Raw genomic sequence first — 19,848 nt, forward strand, 5'->3', positions numbered from 1 at the left:
GTTTTCCTTTGTATTTTGGTTTTATAGCAGAAATGCACTAATACATAGAAAATTCGAATTCCCAGATTTTAAATTTTATTAAATCTTGCTTTTAAATCCCATTGGGTCTGGCCTTTATCACTTATCGCAATCGCAATTCGTATAGGCCTGCTATCGGGGATCGTCGATTGTCGATCACCAATTTAATCTTGGTCGTCCATTCCTTTCCCGATTCGATGGATGAGATTGCACGTCGCGATCGCTATTGCATATTGCATTTGGAATGGCCTGGGGTTTTATCCATCGCCGATGTTGATCCGCTGATCTGATCATCGGCAATCAGCATATCGCATGATCGCAATCGCTAAGTCCAGGGTCTCGATATCACATACATGCCTATCTCAGACCCGATACATCGGATCGGTTGATCGGGGTTTCTTCTGCCTCTGCTTAAGTCTGCCTCTTACACTTTCCCCGATGAAATTTCCCTTTATGAGGGTTTTTTTTCCCATTTTAGGGGATTTTGCCTCTTTTTCCAAAGAACAAAGGGCATCTTCTTTCTGCAATAACTTCTGCATCCTAAGTCCATTTTATCCCGTTGCAGTGGATTCAGAATGAAACAATCTCTGCCATGGGACTACTTCCAGGAACTTCCTTGGACTTTCATTTTCCTCTATAAGGAACACTTAGACTTAGGAGTCTATCCAAAATCCATTTTGGATCAGATAATAATTTTAAATTATTTTGAATAATTTATCTATTTTATATAATATATGTCCTCAATATTGTTCTATGTATATATAAATTAAATAGACTTATGGCTGTTATGAACAAAAAATATCTCTAGCAATGAAATAATATAATTTTGATTAATTACTTTAACAAAAACATACATCTCTTTCAAACACCAAATAATTTAAAACAATGCACAAAATATTCTCAAATTTATTTATGACAAGTTTTCCTTATCTTACGTTAATACTACTCTCATTGCATATCTATATTCATCCACCTTAACCTTAAAGGGTTATTATATTCCATATAAAGTAAGAACAAGAGAAGTTATAACTCACATTTTGATATTTTTGGATTCTTATTTTTATATATCCCTAAATTAAATGGGCATGGCTTTGGTTAAAAAATAAAATTGTAAGTTAGAATTTGTGTTACCTTCAAAATTCAAGATACATCATTGATAAACCATCTCTCAAAAATTTACTAATCTCAATCTACCACTAGGGAAATCATATTTGTTGGTCGGTAAAAGGAGATATAAAGTCTCATAAAAAAGAAACATTGTATGTTCATGGTGGTGCCATACTACAATGGGACTACATGAAATAACAGCAGAAATAAATAAAAACATATTCATGAATCCAAAGAAGTTACTGGAGTAGGGTCCTATGTACTTGTACCATTTAGCGCAGAGGGCTTAGGCTCACATTGGCAGTGACTCTCTAGGCGGGCTGAAAGAGCATTCAATATCTCAGGAGAAGACTGTCGATGCACTACACCCTATAAATTTCATTTAGGGAGGAAATCATATCATTTCTATCCTCATGTTTATCCTTTAAAACTTGGCTTAATAGGGTCTTCATCTACTAGTATATAGTGATGGAATGAATGTATTATTTCCTTCTTCCCTTGGTATGACCAAGCTTAGGAAGCTAATTAGAAACCTCCACCATAATTTTTGAATCTAAGTAGGCATTGCGGTCACGAGTAACATAATTCTCAAGCTAATGAATCTCTTAAAAACTGCTAGGAGAAGTCGCTGAATATTTAATTGTAGCCACTTCTTGGGACTATATCTTGGCAAACGATTATCCTTGTTGGTGACATCCACCATCACCTCCATGACTATGCATTCTCTATCACAATATTGAGGACAAAGATCAAGGTAACCCGACATAATACCAAGACCACAACGGCCTCTTGCACCAATAAAACCTACCACTCAGAGCACCCTCAGCTTCATACTGACAATATAAAAGCTACCCAACTATATCAAACCATAACAAAAGATCAAAGAACTAGATTAATATCAACTCCCAAAATCTTTGCCTTGAATGAACATCTTATGAATATACATTCAAAAAGAGAAAAATGCATGGTAGAGCTGACCTAACAAGCATACTACTAGAGGAGTAAAATTGGAAAACTCCCAACAAGGGGAATACTAGACCATAAAATGAAAACGAAACTAGTTTCATCAGAGTCCTCAAGGCCTAAAGACTCAATAAACAATAATGCACCAAGCTAAATGTATGGGGGCCAACAACATACAACCAACACCAAAAAAAATAAATATAAAAATGCATCGTTCAAGGGAATTAGAGAAATTTTGAGATCAAAATGGGCATCCTATGGAATATTATAAAATACTAGTGGAAATAATCAAATAATATTAGATTACATCATCAAATTTTAGAGGGAAAAAAGAAAAAGCTATTTTTTCAAATCATATTTTCAACTTATCTTCTTACAGTTTTACTCAAATTTCGAGAAGGAGAACTCATTGGTTATATAATTTTATTCATCATCTAGGGGTTACCCATATTACATATTTTTTATGGTCCTTGCTACACAAAAGATAAGAAATACACGAAAAAAATTGTTTGCAATCACGTTTCTCATTTATTTCTAATTTTTGTGTAGTATGGTCCATTGAAAGTATGCAACATGGGTACTCCTTGGATGAGGAATTAAATTATACATCCAAAGAGTGCTCCCGATTGAAATTTGAGTAAAACCATAGGGATATAAGTTAAAAATACAAGCTAAAAAATTGTTTTTTATTTTTTTATTTTTTAATCTTTTTACTTTTTTACTCCAAAAATGGCTAATCATCCTCCATGTTTGACATCATCATCTTGAATCCTTTTAGTTCTTATAAAGTCTATTTTTGTTATACATTTTTGTTTTAAGGCCCATTTTGTACCTCAAAATTCCTCTATTGGAGAAGTTGTTACCTGGAAAATGTTGCCTAAGACTTCCATGGTGAATAAAACCCTTGACCCTTGAAACTGAGTAATGGAACCAACAACCTCCACTAAATAGTTTTGCTAACCACTAATTGTTCAAATAAGCTAAGCTATGACTACTTCAGGAATAGGAACAATGTCTTCATGGATACCCACAATCAGACACCTTACCCTCTAGTACACTGGAAGAATAGGAATATGGATACCTATGTGGGTCCCTGTTGCTACAACCCCTTCAACAAGTGTCCCCTGTGTTGAGAAAAGTCTAGTATCACTCCATTTATCCAACAAGTTTTCCTTGATTCAAGGCTTAACAATGAAACACAAAGCGAAATATAATCCCACCAATGGTAGGGGTGTAAGTCAAAGCAGAAATAAAGCCAACCTTCATGCAATGAAACACAAAGGTTCATGTTGGGAATCCACCATTACACCAAGGAATTAAGGTTTCACATGCTTTTTGCGTGGGACAGGTAGAAAACACCACCCCCTTTATTAATTTCTATGGGAGGCAATAGGGTGACATGCACAGATCTTGACTCTGCTGTTAGATGCCCTTGCAACCGAATCGAGGGATGGTTGTGATCAAGATTAAGAAAGTGCGGGGTTATGGTTATCCTCATGAAAACTTGATGGGAATTAGTGATATAAAAAATATCACTACTCTTTTAAATAGTATCCTTTCGTCATCCTTATGAATATTATAGGCATTAACAATCATGAAAAACATCACTACCCATTTAAATACTCTTTGTCACATATTGAAGGTTACCCTTCATGAATCTTTCTCCTTGATATGGATCTAAATATCATACTTAAATTCAAACTTTCTAAAGTATTATTATCATTGAATTTAACCTAAGTGGTCATGAACATCTGGAAATTTCCTTAACTTTTACTTATTCCAAATTCTATAATCCATGAACATCGTCCATGTGCCATCATACTATGGAATTATATATATGGTATATCTATACAAATAGACTAGGTTGAATATCATTACCTATAAATATCTTCTTCTCCCAAAAATAAATCCTTGTACAATGCATCATTTTATAAAATGCATCCTTATTCCAATTGGCTATATGCACAACAATGTCATGAGATCCTCAAATTGAATGTGAAGTATTACAATCTCATTTTCTTTTGATTGCAACAACAACAAAGTGAATGACATTTGAATTTAATTAACTTTTTGTTCAATCATTAAAGAAAGTGCCAAACGACAATATGTATGCTTTTGCAAAGATTTTCTATCTTCAACATACTTATACACTAATTTATGTTCTATCATTTAATTTGCATCTTGATGTCAAAAATAGATAAAGTCGAAGATAATTGAGTATGATAAACTATATTTTGCATTTGCATTAGATATGATAATTCTTGTTCCAATTTGCCAACTTCTAAGAAAAAATTCAACATCTAAGAATGTATATAAGTTATGATCTTCCACTACTACTTTTAAGATGAGCTCTACTTAACTATAAAAAAAAAAAAAAAAACTATTAGAATAATGGTTTTTCATTACTACTTTTAAGATAAGACTTTGTTAGAAACAACATGAAATTATGTAGTTGTAAGTTTATTGTTAATGTATATTTCATCATTAACTATTTGAAATGATTTGCATGATTTAGATTCATGATAGTTATAATGTAAATTCCTTCTCTTGCAGTGCTAAGAATTTCTTGTGTCTCTTTCAATCCTTGTTCTATTAAATCATAGTAGACATCTAGTACTTCTCATTAAGGAAGGAGAGTTACAAAAGAGATATTTTGAGGGAACGAACCCGAGAGAAAGTTAGGGGCTCTATATTTAACTGAAATTTTGGAAACTTGAACATTATTCTTGGAGTTTTGGGAATGGAGGCTAGAAGGCTTTGATGTCAAAGCCATGTAGATCTAAGAACCAGAGAGGTCGATCCTAAATAGGTAGGGAAAAATATGTTGGTTTGGTAATGAAAGCATAGGAATCTATGTAACATCAACCAAGGATCGATATCAGACAAGAAAATTGAGTACATACTTGCATTTAATTTGATAAATTACATAAAATGTTTCTTTTTTTATTAAAATGAAAGTTTAGGGAACTACTACCTTGGCTCTCTTTCTCATCGATGTCCTCCTCTATCATTCCATGTAGATACATTTCCTTCAGATAGTTGATCTCTTGAGAACATGAGGGATCTAATGGTGGGAATTTTGAGAGCACCTCGATCTCATGTTCAGATGATTTCTCTCCATCGAACTTGGTACATGATTATTTAGTCTCCTTAGTGTATATACAAAGGTGATCAGGGAAGGATTTTGTATCTTCTTATAAATATGGCTCATGGGCCCCTTTATTTATTTTTTATTTTTTTAAGCTTGGTAGGTCATTTTCATTAATTTTATAACAAAGAGCAGGTTACATCCATATGTCTGAAAGTTAGATGGCCTAAACATTCCTAGAGGAAAAACAGGTATGTTGGCCACCTAACATCAAAATATGCCATCTAGAAACAAAACATAATAAGTCTAAGAAGCCATGCTATGTATGTCTGAGAGTTTTTGTTCTTCCTATTTGCTAGATAACTATAAACATAACTGATAATTGTGCATAAAATTTTGAAACTACTTCATACAAAACTATAACCAAGGGTGCAATGCCACACTACTCATTATTAGTGGAGTCCATTAGAGTTTGGTCTTTCATAGTGGAACCTGGTAGCTCCATGTGGGGAATATAGGGGATGTGCTTCTCTATGCGACTGAGTCATCCATTATGTTGTTGCAATTGAAACTAGATCTTTTGAAACTCTTTAGTATAATCCAAATGTCCATGGGAGGTCAAATGCATATCAAGTGGAAACTACTCCAAGGATTTAGCCAGAATTCTCTTCAACATCCAAAACAAGTGGAATGCTTGTTTATATTAAGAGGATATTCCACAAGTGTTTCCAGGGTCAGGAATCAAAGTTTTCCATGGATATAAATCAATTTACAAACCCTCCTCATTTTTTTGTATCTCTTCTTCCAAATCTGCAATAAGCTGCTTGACCAGAGTTGAATTTCTTGAGTGATATGTCTGAGCGACTTCCTGAATACTTTTGGTTGTCAATTTATGGCCATGCACAGCTGACCTAGATGAGCTGGGTTGACAAGTTTGGGAAGGGGAGGCTTTTCTATTTTTCCCACGACCATGGCCTCCTCGAACATCCCTTACTTTACTAGATGCCTAAACCATATTTCTTCAACTACATTTAAAATATTGTCTTATGTTGATATCTAGAGGTTGAACCAAACATATTCTAAGCTTAGAAGAACGATGTTGACGAGGGTTGATCCAGCCCTAAGGATCTATTAATGAATTTACAAAAGAAATGAACCAAATAAGGAACCAGTTCAAAACCTTGTTGTCTTCTAGTAGCCAGCATGTCATTATGGTCTCGCTTCTACCACTGTTCCACTAGTTCCCATTGATGGGCCTAAAATGATAGGCAAAACCATCCACAGGAAAAACCCCAGCCTCATGTTTAATCAACTGGAGCAACAAAATTGTGTGCCGAAGAAAGAAAGAACATTTGAGCTGTGATCTACCCCTTGACCAAAACCCACATACAACCTTGTGCCAAAACCAACTAGTTGAAAATACGGAACTAAAATTCCCATAGTGAGGCATACACTGATAGAATTTGAGCTGATATTTGCCTATTGACTAGAACCCACACACAACCATGTGGTGGAACTAGATACAATAGACCCTAGCCTCTAGGGCTGGACTAACACTAGACATTTCCAATAGTTCACACTAGACCACAATCCTATACCAACTAAATCTAGGCCAGATTTTATAGATAGAGTTGGCCCCATTTCGAACCCATACATAATCCAAATACCAAAGAAACAAACATAATTATCTAGAAACCAAAACCCTTACAATTCTGCAATAATCAAGGTAGGGATTACAACAACACTCAGAGGAGCTAGTAGGCCGAACTCTGCCAGAGCCCATATGCGATAACCAAATCTCATAGACCATAGACACGTGGACATAGAAAACTAGTGACTCAACACATATCAATGACTAGACCACGCCACACTCCAGAAACATGTTATTCCAATCTGGCCAACCTACCACACTACCATGAATCCCAGAGACCAGAGGGGCGAGACAAATATCCATATACGCAAAGGGAGAAAAATTAAGAGTGGGGACATACTAGTGACCACATCCGAGACCAAAACGAGATGAACCCACATTTTCCCTAGAACAAATATCCCAAACCAGATCTAGAGCGAACAAAACAAACAAACCAAATTACCCAATGCAATGAAGGAGGAACGTACCTTCTCACCTGACTTAATGGCTCTGCCACCTTATGGGTTGGAAATTAGCCTTCACATGCAGACTGCCACCTCTCTAAGTGTTGCATGAATGTGGAGGGTGGCCGTAGATTTCTTGGAGACATCCATTAATCTGTGGGCTAGGGAATGCCCATTGGGTCCAACTTACACCCCTATCAGGGAGCCATTTTCTCTTCTTTCACTTCAGGAGAGGAAGATAATTTCCTGATTGCTTCTACTCTTCCTGTGAGCTAGTTAGACTAGTTATTGTTAGGATTTATGAAAGTTCTCATGTGACATTCTCTAACATATTTTTGGAATTTTTGTTTCTATTATAGGTGCTAACTCCTATGAAACACATGTATTTTTGTATGGGGGAACCTTACAACACACAAAATAAATTGAAATCTTAACTTTTGAATAAATGAAATATAAATGATTGAAAAATTAAAGAACATCGCACTTGCTTGAAAGGAAACATACTAAGCCAACATGACGATGCTCTAGAGAAACCTACTACACTAGATGTATGAGGATAGTAACCTTTTCAAATATCCTAAACTGGGTGTATATTTTCATTTCATTGTTTCTCCTTTCCTAAGTAACAAGTGTTGGAAAAAACAAGCAAAATGAGTTAAGCTACTAATGCTCTAATACATTTTTAGCACCTCCTCAATAACAATCCCAAAAATGTTGTATAAAATATATGAATCATATTTCCAACATTTTATTATCAAATCAGGATCATAATACTTATAGATACTAGAAAAATATATATGGGGCCAAAGCCCTAATATAATCTAATGTCGACAAACGCTATTGAAAATCAACAAAAAAAATGACATGTTCTTAAAAGGGAAAACAAATGCAAAGAATAATAAACTGAAACTAAACACTATTAAGCAAACCCTTTCTTATATCCCCTAGCATAACCTTGTAATGCAATCTTTCACCACTCCTAAGAAACTGTTCATGCATTTAATAACACGTTGTATCTAAGAAAATAGAGGATTTAAGCTATGGTGGTTAGTTTCATAAAATCAAATATTAAAATTTAATGGAAATACATTGAAATGTAAAGCAATGTAAAGGAATAAAATTGATCATGAGAAAGAGAAAAATCATTAAACTAGTTTGAAATAGACTAAGGTATAGGCATGAAAAACAATCTTGTTAACCTAAGATAAACTATCAAAGTAAAGGAGCAGGATATCACCCAGTGTCGAGGGATCCTTCTCAACTTGGGTGATGTTGCCAAAACTAATTAGATTAAACTCAGATAGCACACCAAGGATGAGGAACAAGCATCTTTCACTAGACTCAGAAAATCAACTCTATTTACAAAAGGGCAACACATTAACTTGTTGCCATAATCATCCTCCTAAATAGCTATATACACCAATCCTATTACATGAATGAATGACTAACATCCCAAAGTTTTTTCTTAGCTTGAATATTTGTACAAGAGGAGTATTGGGTGGATCAAAACCTATCCCTAAATCTCATAATTTTATAACTATGAGATAGATACAAATTAGCAAAATGGATCATCCAAGGTAATATTGGGTGATTTTCTCCCCAAAATACAATTAAGATACACAAATATGATTCACATGCTTTGAAAATAGTTTGCATTTGTTCCTCGTGCTGTTTGGATGACTAGTTTTGCATTTTCCTCAAATTTAGGTATGATTTGGAAATCTAGGAAAACTATGCATTTTAGGTAGCTTGATGTTGAATATATGACTATAAATCTCATTTTTGTTTTTAAGAAATTGCATACATTTTACTCAATTTTCCATGTTAGGAAAAAAACCCATGTCCCATATTTTCAATATTTTCCTCGATCTACAAGGAAATCGAGGCAAAAGTCGGTAGTCTAGAAATTATGACCTAGAATGTTGCTTTTGAGTTTGAGCTTCACACGTGTGACATGGGTGAAATATGAATATTATGAAACTATTTTAATACTTTTAACTTCAAAACCCATGTGGAAAAAATTCTTCTGCAATGGCACAAATATGACAACAAGAATCAGGTACTAAAAGTGCATTACTAGTACCGAAATAGAGCTAAAAAAATCATCATTAGTAAAAATTACTTAAATCTCAATTAATTCACTATAATTTAGTAATCAATGCAAATAATCAACTTTAACCTCATTATGCATGTCAAAATGGTTTTGGGCTCAAAGGGTTGAAAATGCATAATAAATGGGGAATATGTGGTTTTGTAGAGGGTTGGAATGGTAAAAAGGTCAAATGAATGGTTGAAAAAGATGACCCAATAAAGAGCCCAATAGTGAGTCACACATCATCATAGTTGTAAAGAAGGATGAGACATGGTGGACGTGTATTTATTACATGATGTTAAACAAAATTTGTCTGAAGAGTAGGTACCACTTTCCTAAGATAGATGATCTACTTAAAGCAAGCCATATACTTCACCAAGTTGGATTTAAATTTAGGTTATCACCGGTTTCAATTTAGAGAAGAGGATACCTAGAACACCACATTCAAAACTATACAAAGTTTGTATGAGCGATTAGTTATTTAATTTGGCCTATGCAATGCACCAACTATGCTTACGAGGATAATGAATGGTATATTGTTCCCTTTTATAGATTAAATTTTTATTTTCTATTTGGATGATATCCTGGTATGTAGTGATACATGGGAAGAGCACCTCGCATTTGATGCAAGTGTTAGAGACATTGAAGAAGCATCAACTATAGGTGAAGATCAAAATCATGAGTTTTCACAACATTAATTGGTGTATCTGAGAAATGTGATAGCTGGAGGAGAGTTGAATATATATCCTACCAAGATGGTGGCCATTATGAAGTGTTCAATGCCTATTAATGCTTATAAAGCCAATAGTTTCAATGGGGAAGCACAATATCTCAGGAAATTCATCGCCACATTTTCAGTATTAGAAACACCACTTCATGCCATAACAAGAAATGGAAATGGTTTTTAGTGGGGAAAGGGCTCGTAGAGGGCCTTTTAAGAGTTAAAGAAGAATATAAGTCAAGCATCGATTCTAGAATTACTAAACTTGTAGTAACCCTTTGAAGTGGAGAAAAATGAAAGTGGGTATATTACGGGAGTGGTCCTAATGTAGGGAGGAAGGCATGTACACTGCTATTCTAAAGTATATCATGCGATGGTTTTTAGCTACCTTATTTATGCAAAGGAACTGTATGTCCTAGTACAAGCTATTAAGAATTGGAACAATATTTGATGGGGAAGGAGACAATAATCCACAATTATCATCAACCACTACAATACCTGAATGCCAAATTAACCTATAATATACTGGGAATTATAAGTGGATGTGATTTCTACAACAATTTTATTTAGTCCTCAAGTATAAGAAGGGAAACACAAATAAGTTGGTGAACATGCTTTCAAGTCCACCCACATAAACTATCATAGCAATCAGAACTCCTATGCACACGGATCCTTTCATCCATGATGTATATATAGAGGCATATAAAGATGATTAAGACTTAAAGGAGGTCATTTAGAAGTCATAAAGGTAGAGTCATCTGCATGATCATGGCAACACAATTTACTACCATATCTAGAATGGGTACTCTATAGGTTAGATAAGTTATGTATTCCTAAGGGTGAGTGACTACAACTGATCATAGAGGATGACATGTCTAAGGTTGCATGGAATTTTGGTGTAGGGAAGATAGTGGCAAGGTTGTAGAGGTATGTGTATTGGCATTGGATGTAAGAAGAAGTAGATATGTGCATAAGAGGATGAATGGTTTATTGTATCAACCAACCTAGTAACAAGAATCATGGTCTATATCATCCCTAGCCTATACCCACTTGTCCTTAGTAGATAAATTCCATGGACTTTGTGGGAGGTTTACTAATAACCAGTAAGGGACATGTGTACCTATTCATGGTATATTACAAGTTAAAAAATATGTGTGTTCTGATGCCCTATAAAATTTTCATGGGTAGGAAAGGAGTAAAATTATTTTTTGAACAGGTTTGAGTGCACTTTGGGATACCAAGGATCATCATATCAGATAGGGACACAATATTTCTCAATGCATCTTGCACTAACTTATTGGAGAATATGGACACAAAGTTGAAAACATCTACAACATTCGATCTATAAACATATGGATAAATAGAAGCAGTCGACAATAATTTGGTGTAGCTTTTGAGGGGTTACAATTAAAATCATATAAAGGGTTGGGATTAAAATATGGTGTTTATACAACACTCTCATAACAAAGAAATCTAAACTTGTACTGGTAACTCCCAATTTGAATCATTTTTTCCACATTCACCTTTGGATATTGAAAAGGGAAATAAGGACGAGTGGGGCAAGATATTATAGGGGATTCCTTAAGGGATTTTTTTTTTTTGAGAATATTAGGAGACTACATCTAAAGGTATGATAGACATTATAGAAGTCACAATAAAAGTACAAGGCTATGCATGATCAACATAGAACATAAAGTTAATTCAAGGGGGGAGATAGATTTGTGTTACAATAGAACAAGGAGAGGATAGAAGGTCATGGTAAGAAAATCAAGGCTATGGAATATGTTCCATTTCAGACACTAGATAATGTGGTGTATTACTTCTATAGAATTAGTCTACTTCCGTACATGTGCATTTACTTAGTGGAGGAAGTAGAAAATTCGAAATTGTATGAGACTTCCATGTTGGGAAAGGAAGAGGAATAAGTCCAACTTTCTATGGAGTATTTTTGACCAAAATCTCATTCATAGTTGACATATGATATAGTTCTATAGAAGAGGTATAGAACTATAATATAGGGGCAACATCACCTTTGGAAAATTGGGCTGAAAGGACATATTTCAAGCAAGGCTAAATGGCACACCCAAGAGAATGTCGACGAAATTTTTTATCGCCCCATTTTTTAAAAATAATTTGGGGACAAAAATCCTACGAAAATGGCAAGGTATGGTCCATATTGGATCATTATATTTTTTGATCCATATTTATTCTTTCATAGTGGAAAAACTAGCATAATCAAGTCACTGGACCACTTTACTAGTAGGTCCTAGTTTTGCAAATTAAGGTTTGAAACCTTCCAAAAGAGGTTAGACTAATTAAATGATATTTTTTGGGTGTAAAATATTTATGGTTAAACACCACGTCCCTTAACGTTATCCTACACATAGATACCTTTCCAACGGTGCATGAATTTACTCAATTGGAGTTTGTATGAAAATGTTCTAACACCCTAAATTTGACCATATTGTTCTAACCACCATGATTCAATAGGATTCCATGTATGCCCCCCTTATGTTGTAGCTACTAAAACACCCTCCAAAATTTTTCCTTCATTCAAATTTTGGTCATGTCAAGTTTCATTTTAAGTTATTCAAGTCATGCTTGGCCATGTTTTCTATAGTTTTCAAGTCTTCTCCTAGAATATATAAGTGTCAAAGCACCTTTCTTTCACATGCTTAAGTAATTTTCCTTCACAGTGCCCTCCTATTCCTTATCCCTATCGAACGTTTCTGAAAGTTGATAGCGCACTTCTTAGAGATAATTCTAGCACACTTTCTTGAGACATGCCGAGCACACTTCTTGTTGACAGGGAAAGAACACTTTCTTAAGGTAGCGCTATAACACTCTCTAGTGGTACTTATCACATCCTTATCTCTTGATTTTGCAACATGTAATAGGTGGACTTCCAAACCCTCACCTGACCATGCATGTACTCTTGTTATATAAAGGTCTCAACCAAAAAGCTCATTTCACACTCTTATCTTTCACTTTTTGGATTTACACATTTTTGGAGCATAAGTTTCATCCTTCACTCTTTTTCACAAGTGCACCCTCCTTCGAGGTATGTTTCTCAACTATCTCAGTTTTAAATTTTTGTCTTGCATGTATCACTTTAGTTCTTGCATGATGTTTTTGGTGTCTCAAGACAATCAGGTTCATTTCCAAAGGGTCTCTAAGTGATGGTGCACTTATCCTTGTAGACCAAGTGCTCTTCTCTTCAAGCATACCTTTCTTCGATAGTCCTAATGTGCTTTCTAGTTACAATAGACACTTTTCTCACAAAGACTTTTCCCCTATTTTTTGCACTTGGAGATTAGTGTCGTTTTATTGTCATTTCAGTGTATACATGTTGGTTTTGGGAACTGTGCATATTATCATCCTGAGTTTGAGTATATTTATTTGTGTGATCATGTTATGAATTTTATTTCTCTCTTCTTCACTCAACTCATCTCACACTTAGTTAATCCAGGGATTCTCCCTCGTCCTCACATCTTGCGCAAGCTATGAAAATATTAAAATTACAGCTAAGGAATGAGTGCATAACACACGTCGCAGCTTCAATTGTGAGACTTATTTCCTAGACTTGTGAACTACATCCATCCTGAGGTTAGCTCCCTTCATGAGAACATAACACATCTCTAGAGCATAATAACCCAACCACTTTCTCCTTACACATGCGCTCTATGCTAATCTTTGGTAACCTTGTATTATAGAGTGCATAGCAGACTTCTAGTGTATAGTAAGGTCAACCCTATCCCCTTGTAGTTATGACCTACAGTCAACCAAGAGACTCCTACTTTAAGTCATAGTCCATTGTTCATATTTACTACTCAAGCCTCTAGCCACTATCTCTAAGAGTTGTGCTTTGCACTCAAGTTTTTCCCTCTCTCATGACCTAGTTAATTGCACATGACTCCCAACCTTTTCCTCCTAAACTTGTGCCTTACATGAAGAAAAATCCTCTCTCAGTACTAATGCATTTTCCCATCACAGTTGGTACCATACATGAGAAAACAAGATAGAATCTAGGTGATTTTGGGACTGAAATTTTATTGCCATGATTAAGTTTGATTTTCAAGTACTATTGGTCCAGTGCTGATTAATCCACCATCTTAATATGGAAAATGATATTCAAGTAGTTCACTAAGAAGAGTCTTCAGGAAGACACTTGTGATAATGAGACACAAGGTTACTATCATGCATGGGTTAAAGGAATTTTGGACTACAACAGATAGATGGAAACCCAAGAGGAGTTAGAAGTCCCCAATACTATATCTATACCCTTTGGTGGGTGAACATGAAGTACATTCCAGACCTATCATAAAGAGTTGAAGACATAGAAGTAGAGAATAGAACTTAGTATCAACACATTACAATGAAGGTTCATCTCACAGTTTCCAAATTATAGCTTCTCAAAATCTGAACACAAGAGTGTTATTTTCTTCCATGTATTTTTACCACAATTTTGGTGGAATGTAATTTGGAAATTTTGAAATTAGAAAATGCAAAATGTGTGGAATCCCAAGGGTCACACATGGAATTTGAAAAGTCACAAGGAAATACAAAAGTCATATAGGAGCTCAAGAGTCATGAGGGAAGTAAAAAGTCATGTGGGAGGTGAAAGTTGGCCTCATTGGCTAACTTACTTTCTTATCTCAAAAGTATATGCATGATCTCTTTTGTTTTTAGTTATAGCCAAGGAAAATCTTTAACATCATTATAATGGCAGTCATGCTGATTTCCCAGATGCGTCTCCTATCCCAAATGGTGTGTGGTCTAGTTGGGACTTCATACTGGGGATACCCCCTTGTGTTGGCGGACTGACTTCATGTTCCACTATTAGGGTAATTGATCCATCTTCGTAATTTTGTATCTTGGCACTTTCACTTAATATTTCAAAGCTATCAAAGTCAGTCGTACTTCCATCCATGTATTGTGAATTTTGTAATACTATTCTTTCATGTTTTTAATGTATGTTTTTGTTCATATATACTAAATAAAATGAACTATTACATTGGATTTGGTATACATATTAATTAAATTATGTATCCTTACTTTATTTCATGATCTTTGTTACTTCGTGAACTATTTTTTAGATTAATTAACAATTATTTCAATGCATGTGTGTGTATTTATTAGGATAGTACTATCACTTTTCTTCTAAAGGCTCAATTTATGTTTTCACTTCCATAAAATTACTTTATACACATTGTAGTTGTGTTTCACAAGGCTAACTTACTTTCTTATCTCAAAATTATATGCATGATCTCTTATGTTTTTAGTTGTAACCAAGGAAAATCTTTAACATCATTATAATGGCAATCATGCTGATTTCCCAAATGGGGCTCCTATCCCAAATGGTGTGAGGTCTATTTGGGAATTCATACTGGGGATATGTAGGTTTTAACCCTGTACAAAAATTACCTGCATACGAATTCTTAAACAAAGAAAATAAACAATGCGAGAGCATAACCCATAAAACACATATGCACAGAGAATTTTCCCTGGATCCCAAAACTGGGACTACCAGCTTGATTTTTCATTATATTCCTTTCAATGTTACAATACATATTTATACACGCCGAAGCATCCAATACCATGGACCGAAAACCATTGCGTCAAAAAAACATGTGCGAAAATCATGCACAAAACCATAGGTGGGTCCGCCCAACCTAACATATGGTCCAAAACCAAAATTTTCCGGGGCGCTACCCCGGACCCCATAAAGTGGGGTTATGGGTGCCCTTCAAACCCCCTATTAACTACGTGGAAAGAATATAACACAACCCAACAGGATACCCCTTGTGTTGGTGTACTTCCAGCATTGTCAAAACCTTATTAATGGAAAAATGGGATGACCACATGATCATGATGAAGAATACTTTAGAATATTAAATATTAAAACTCTATTTAAAAGTTGGAGTCAAAATTTACCACTAGTAAGCTATTGGGTTGTCCTATAACTAGGCCACTGAGAGGAAAAGGGGATTCATTCTATTTGAGTGAATTTTTATCCATATTTTAGGAGATTAGCTAAGATTATATAAAGAGGGAGAGAAAAAAGAGATGTTTTTTGTTTTGTTGAAGCCCACGAGAAATAGGTATCACTCCTTTATACTTGCATCCATTTCCTTTTAGAGAAAGAGAGAGCAATGCAACATCTCCTTTAGAGAAAGAGAGAGTAATCCTTATAATTTCATATTTATATTTTCTTTATCTATTAACACTAATCTGAATAGAACTATGAAAGAGGTGATGGAGATGGAAGATGAGTTCTAGAGATACCCATGGATTAGTAAATGGTTTCACTTAGAAATAATTATACATGATATGACGTCCATTTCCTAATGGATGGAAAAATATTGGATGTAAATCGGCGTTTAGCTAACATATTAGCTTATACAAAAGTTTTGAAAAGAATAAATCAAGGTTGGTTGGAAATGAATATTCCCAAGTTCATCGAATGTAGGAATTTACAGGGTAAGTTCCTCAGACAGAACACCAAAGGACACCGCTCACAAATAGATCACAGATCAATACACCAGTACTTTTGACGTGGTTAAAACCCTCAAAGAGGGAAACAGTCCATGGCCTGAGCCAACGCGGCCACTTCAGGAAATTTATTAATAAAAGAATGAAAATTTACACAGGCTTCTCTCATGAACGGTTAACCTACAAATGACCCTCCATTCTCTTTAAATAGAGATCATGGACCAATCGGGTGTTAAGCCACGAATCAAGTGTCGATAATACCGAGGAGAGAATGAACCGTCGGATCACTACATATCGTGACCGTCGGATTGTAAGTTACAAAATGTACATAGTAAAGAAACACACTTTACCTAACTCTATATTAGACCAAGTTATACTTAACTAGTTCCTATGTGTGGGAATATCCTAACATCCCTCCTTAAGAACTACTTGGGATAGGATTGAATGATTTACAAATATGACACAATAGGAGAAGGAAGGAGGCACTAGAGCCTATCCCCCCTTAGTGACAACTTCCTGAACTCCAACCATAAATCGAAGTTTAGTGAACTTCACCTCTGTGAGAGCCTTTGTAAAGATGTCTGCAACTTGATCATCTATTAAACAATATTGCACTTCAGGAACATGGTCGTAGATGAGCTTTATGATGAAGTGCATGTGCAGTTCAATGTGTTTGTTGCGCTGATGTTGGACTGGATCTTTGCATAGTTGAATGGCACTTTGATTATCACACCAAAGTGTATTCGGATGCTGCTACTGAAAGCAAACTCTGACAGGATCTGACGAAGCCACAAGGCTTCCTTACTAGCTTCTACGACACCACGATACTTTGCTTGTTTCTTGCAAGCCCATCTAATAGGTCCTGAGCCAAGAGTGAACACATAACCTGTAGTAGACTTTTGATCATCAGGGTCACCAGCCCAATCGGAATCAATGAAACCAGCCAATAGAGGAGATGCTTCGGCACTGTAATGAATCCCAAACTGAACTCTACCTTGAACATAACGAAGTATTCTTTTAGCTTCTTTCGAATGACTTTCACGTGGGTTTTGCATAAACCGAGCAACAAGGCCAACAACAAAGGAAAGGTCAGGACGAGTATGGGTTAGATATAAAAGTTTTCCTACAAGTTGACGGTATAAGGTAGCATCAACTTCAGGAGAAGTACAAGTGACTAAAATTTTGACTCCATAATGAAAGGTAGAAGGGGCTGGCTTACAGTCTTCCATGTGAAAATGACGTAGAATATCATAGACATACTTGGACTGGGAAAGGGAAATACCTTCCTTGGATTGCAAGACTTGAAGACCAAGAAAATAATGTAAGTGTCCTAAGTCTGTCATTTCAAAATTCCTTTTAAGGCTAGTCTTCACATGGTTTATAGGGTTGGGATCACTACCGAGCAGGATAAGATCATCAACATAAAGAACAACGATGATAAGAGACTTGCCCACTTTCTTGGTGTAGACAGTATTGTCAGAATGACACCTAGAAAAGCCATTTTCTAAAAGAAAGTTATCCATTTTGGCATACCAAGCTCGAGGAGCTTGCTTGAGACCATAAAGGGATTTCTTAAGCCGAAATACAAGGCTGGAGTCTGTTTGTATAAAGCCAATAGGTTGTTCCATATAGATTTCTTCATGCAAGTCCCCATGCAAGAAGGTAGATTTAACATCCATCTGATGGACTTCCCATTTGAAAGAGGCAGCAAGGGAAAGAATAAGGCGGATAGAGTTCATTTTGGCAACGGGGGAGAAGGTTTCAGTGTAGTCAATGCCTTCAACTTGTGAAAAACCCTTAGCAACAAGACGAGCTTTATGTTTATCAACTTTCCCATCTGGTCCATACTTGGTTCTGTAAACCCATATGCATCTAACAAGTTTTCGTCCCTTTGGTAGAGGAACAAGATCCCATGTATCATTTGCCAATAATGAATGATATTCTTCATTCATAGCTGCTTCCCAATCTAGATGGCCTGAAGCTTCTGCAAAGGTGTCAGGATCATAATTCACTGAAGCTTGAGCTAGTAAAGAAGAGGCTCTATCAAACTGAGAACGTGTATGTCACTGATCTGTAGGATCACCAGCAAGATCATGAGCTGCATCCCGAGTAGCATGGACCAATTTTGGAAGCTGAGGAGATGAAGGAGGATCCTGAGAAGGTGGGGAGGATTTTCATCCTCGCTTTCACCATCTGAAGAAGAAATATTTTCAAAAGTAGAAGAGATAGGGAGAGGTGGCACATCCGCCAAACTAGGCTCGTAGACTGATCTATTTTCAACAAACTTTACATCTCTTCTAATGATAACACTTTTGGACTTAAGTGGAATAAGTCTATATCCTTTGACATCTTCAGAATATCTAACAAAAATACACTTTTCACTTTTAGGTTCTAAAGCTTTATGTTTCTCATCTGGAATATGGGCCCATGCTTCACTTCCAAAAACAAGAAAGTGACTTACATCTGGTTTGATTGAGCTCCATGCTTCTTCTGGAGTGATATTCTTTATAACCTCAGTAGGAGTGCGATTTATTATGTAATTTGCATAGTTAATTGCTTATGCACAATAATTAAGACTAAGTCCTTTATATTGAAGCATACAATTAGCCATTTCCTTTAAGGTGCGATTCTTCCTTTCAGCTACACCATTTTGTTGTGGAGTAGATGGAACAATATGTTGCATTTGAATTCCATTCTCAGTGCAAAAGTTGATGAATTTGTTGTTAACATATTCTTCGCCATTATCAGATCTTAGCTTAAGAATTTGATGTCCAGATTGTTTTTCAACAAAGGCTTTAAAGGCCAAGAACATGTTAAATACTTCACTGTTTAGTTTTAAGAAGTATACCCAAGTGCGTCTGGAGAAATCATCAATGAAAGTTAAGAAATAGTTGTAGCCAGAGAATGAAACAACTGGAAGTGGACCACATAAATCACTATGCACGAGCTGTAAAGGGGTTGAGGCGTGCCAAGAGGCACGTTTTTCAAAATTGTCCCGATGATGTTTTTCGAGTACACATCCGAAACAAACACCATCTCTGCAAGATACCATTGGAAGACCTGTCACCATATTTTCCTTACATAGATGCCAAAGTTTGCTCACTTCATCATTATGAGCAACAAACACTGAGAGAAGATTTGATGACCCAAAGTTGTGAAACTTATACAACCTTGTAGAATCATCAGCAATGCCAGTAGCTAAAATCTGTCTAGGATCTCTAAGGTCCTTAATTACAACATCGTGAGGTGAAAATTCAACGATTTTACCTTCAC

This window comes from Pinus tabuliformis, chromosome X, assembly GCF_031772625.1.
Source record: "Pinus tabuliformis cultivar Carrire ecotype Pingquan chromosome X, CPIR1, whole genome shotgun sequence".
NCBI lineage: Eukaryota > Viridiplantae > Streptophyta > Pinopsida > Pinales > Pinaceae > Pinus > Pinus tabuliformis.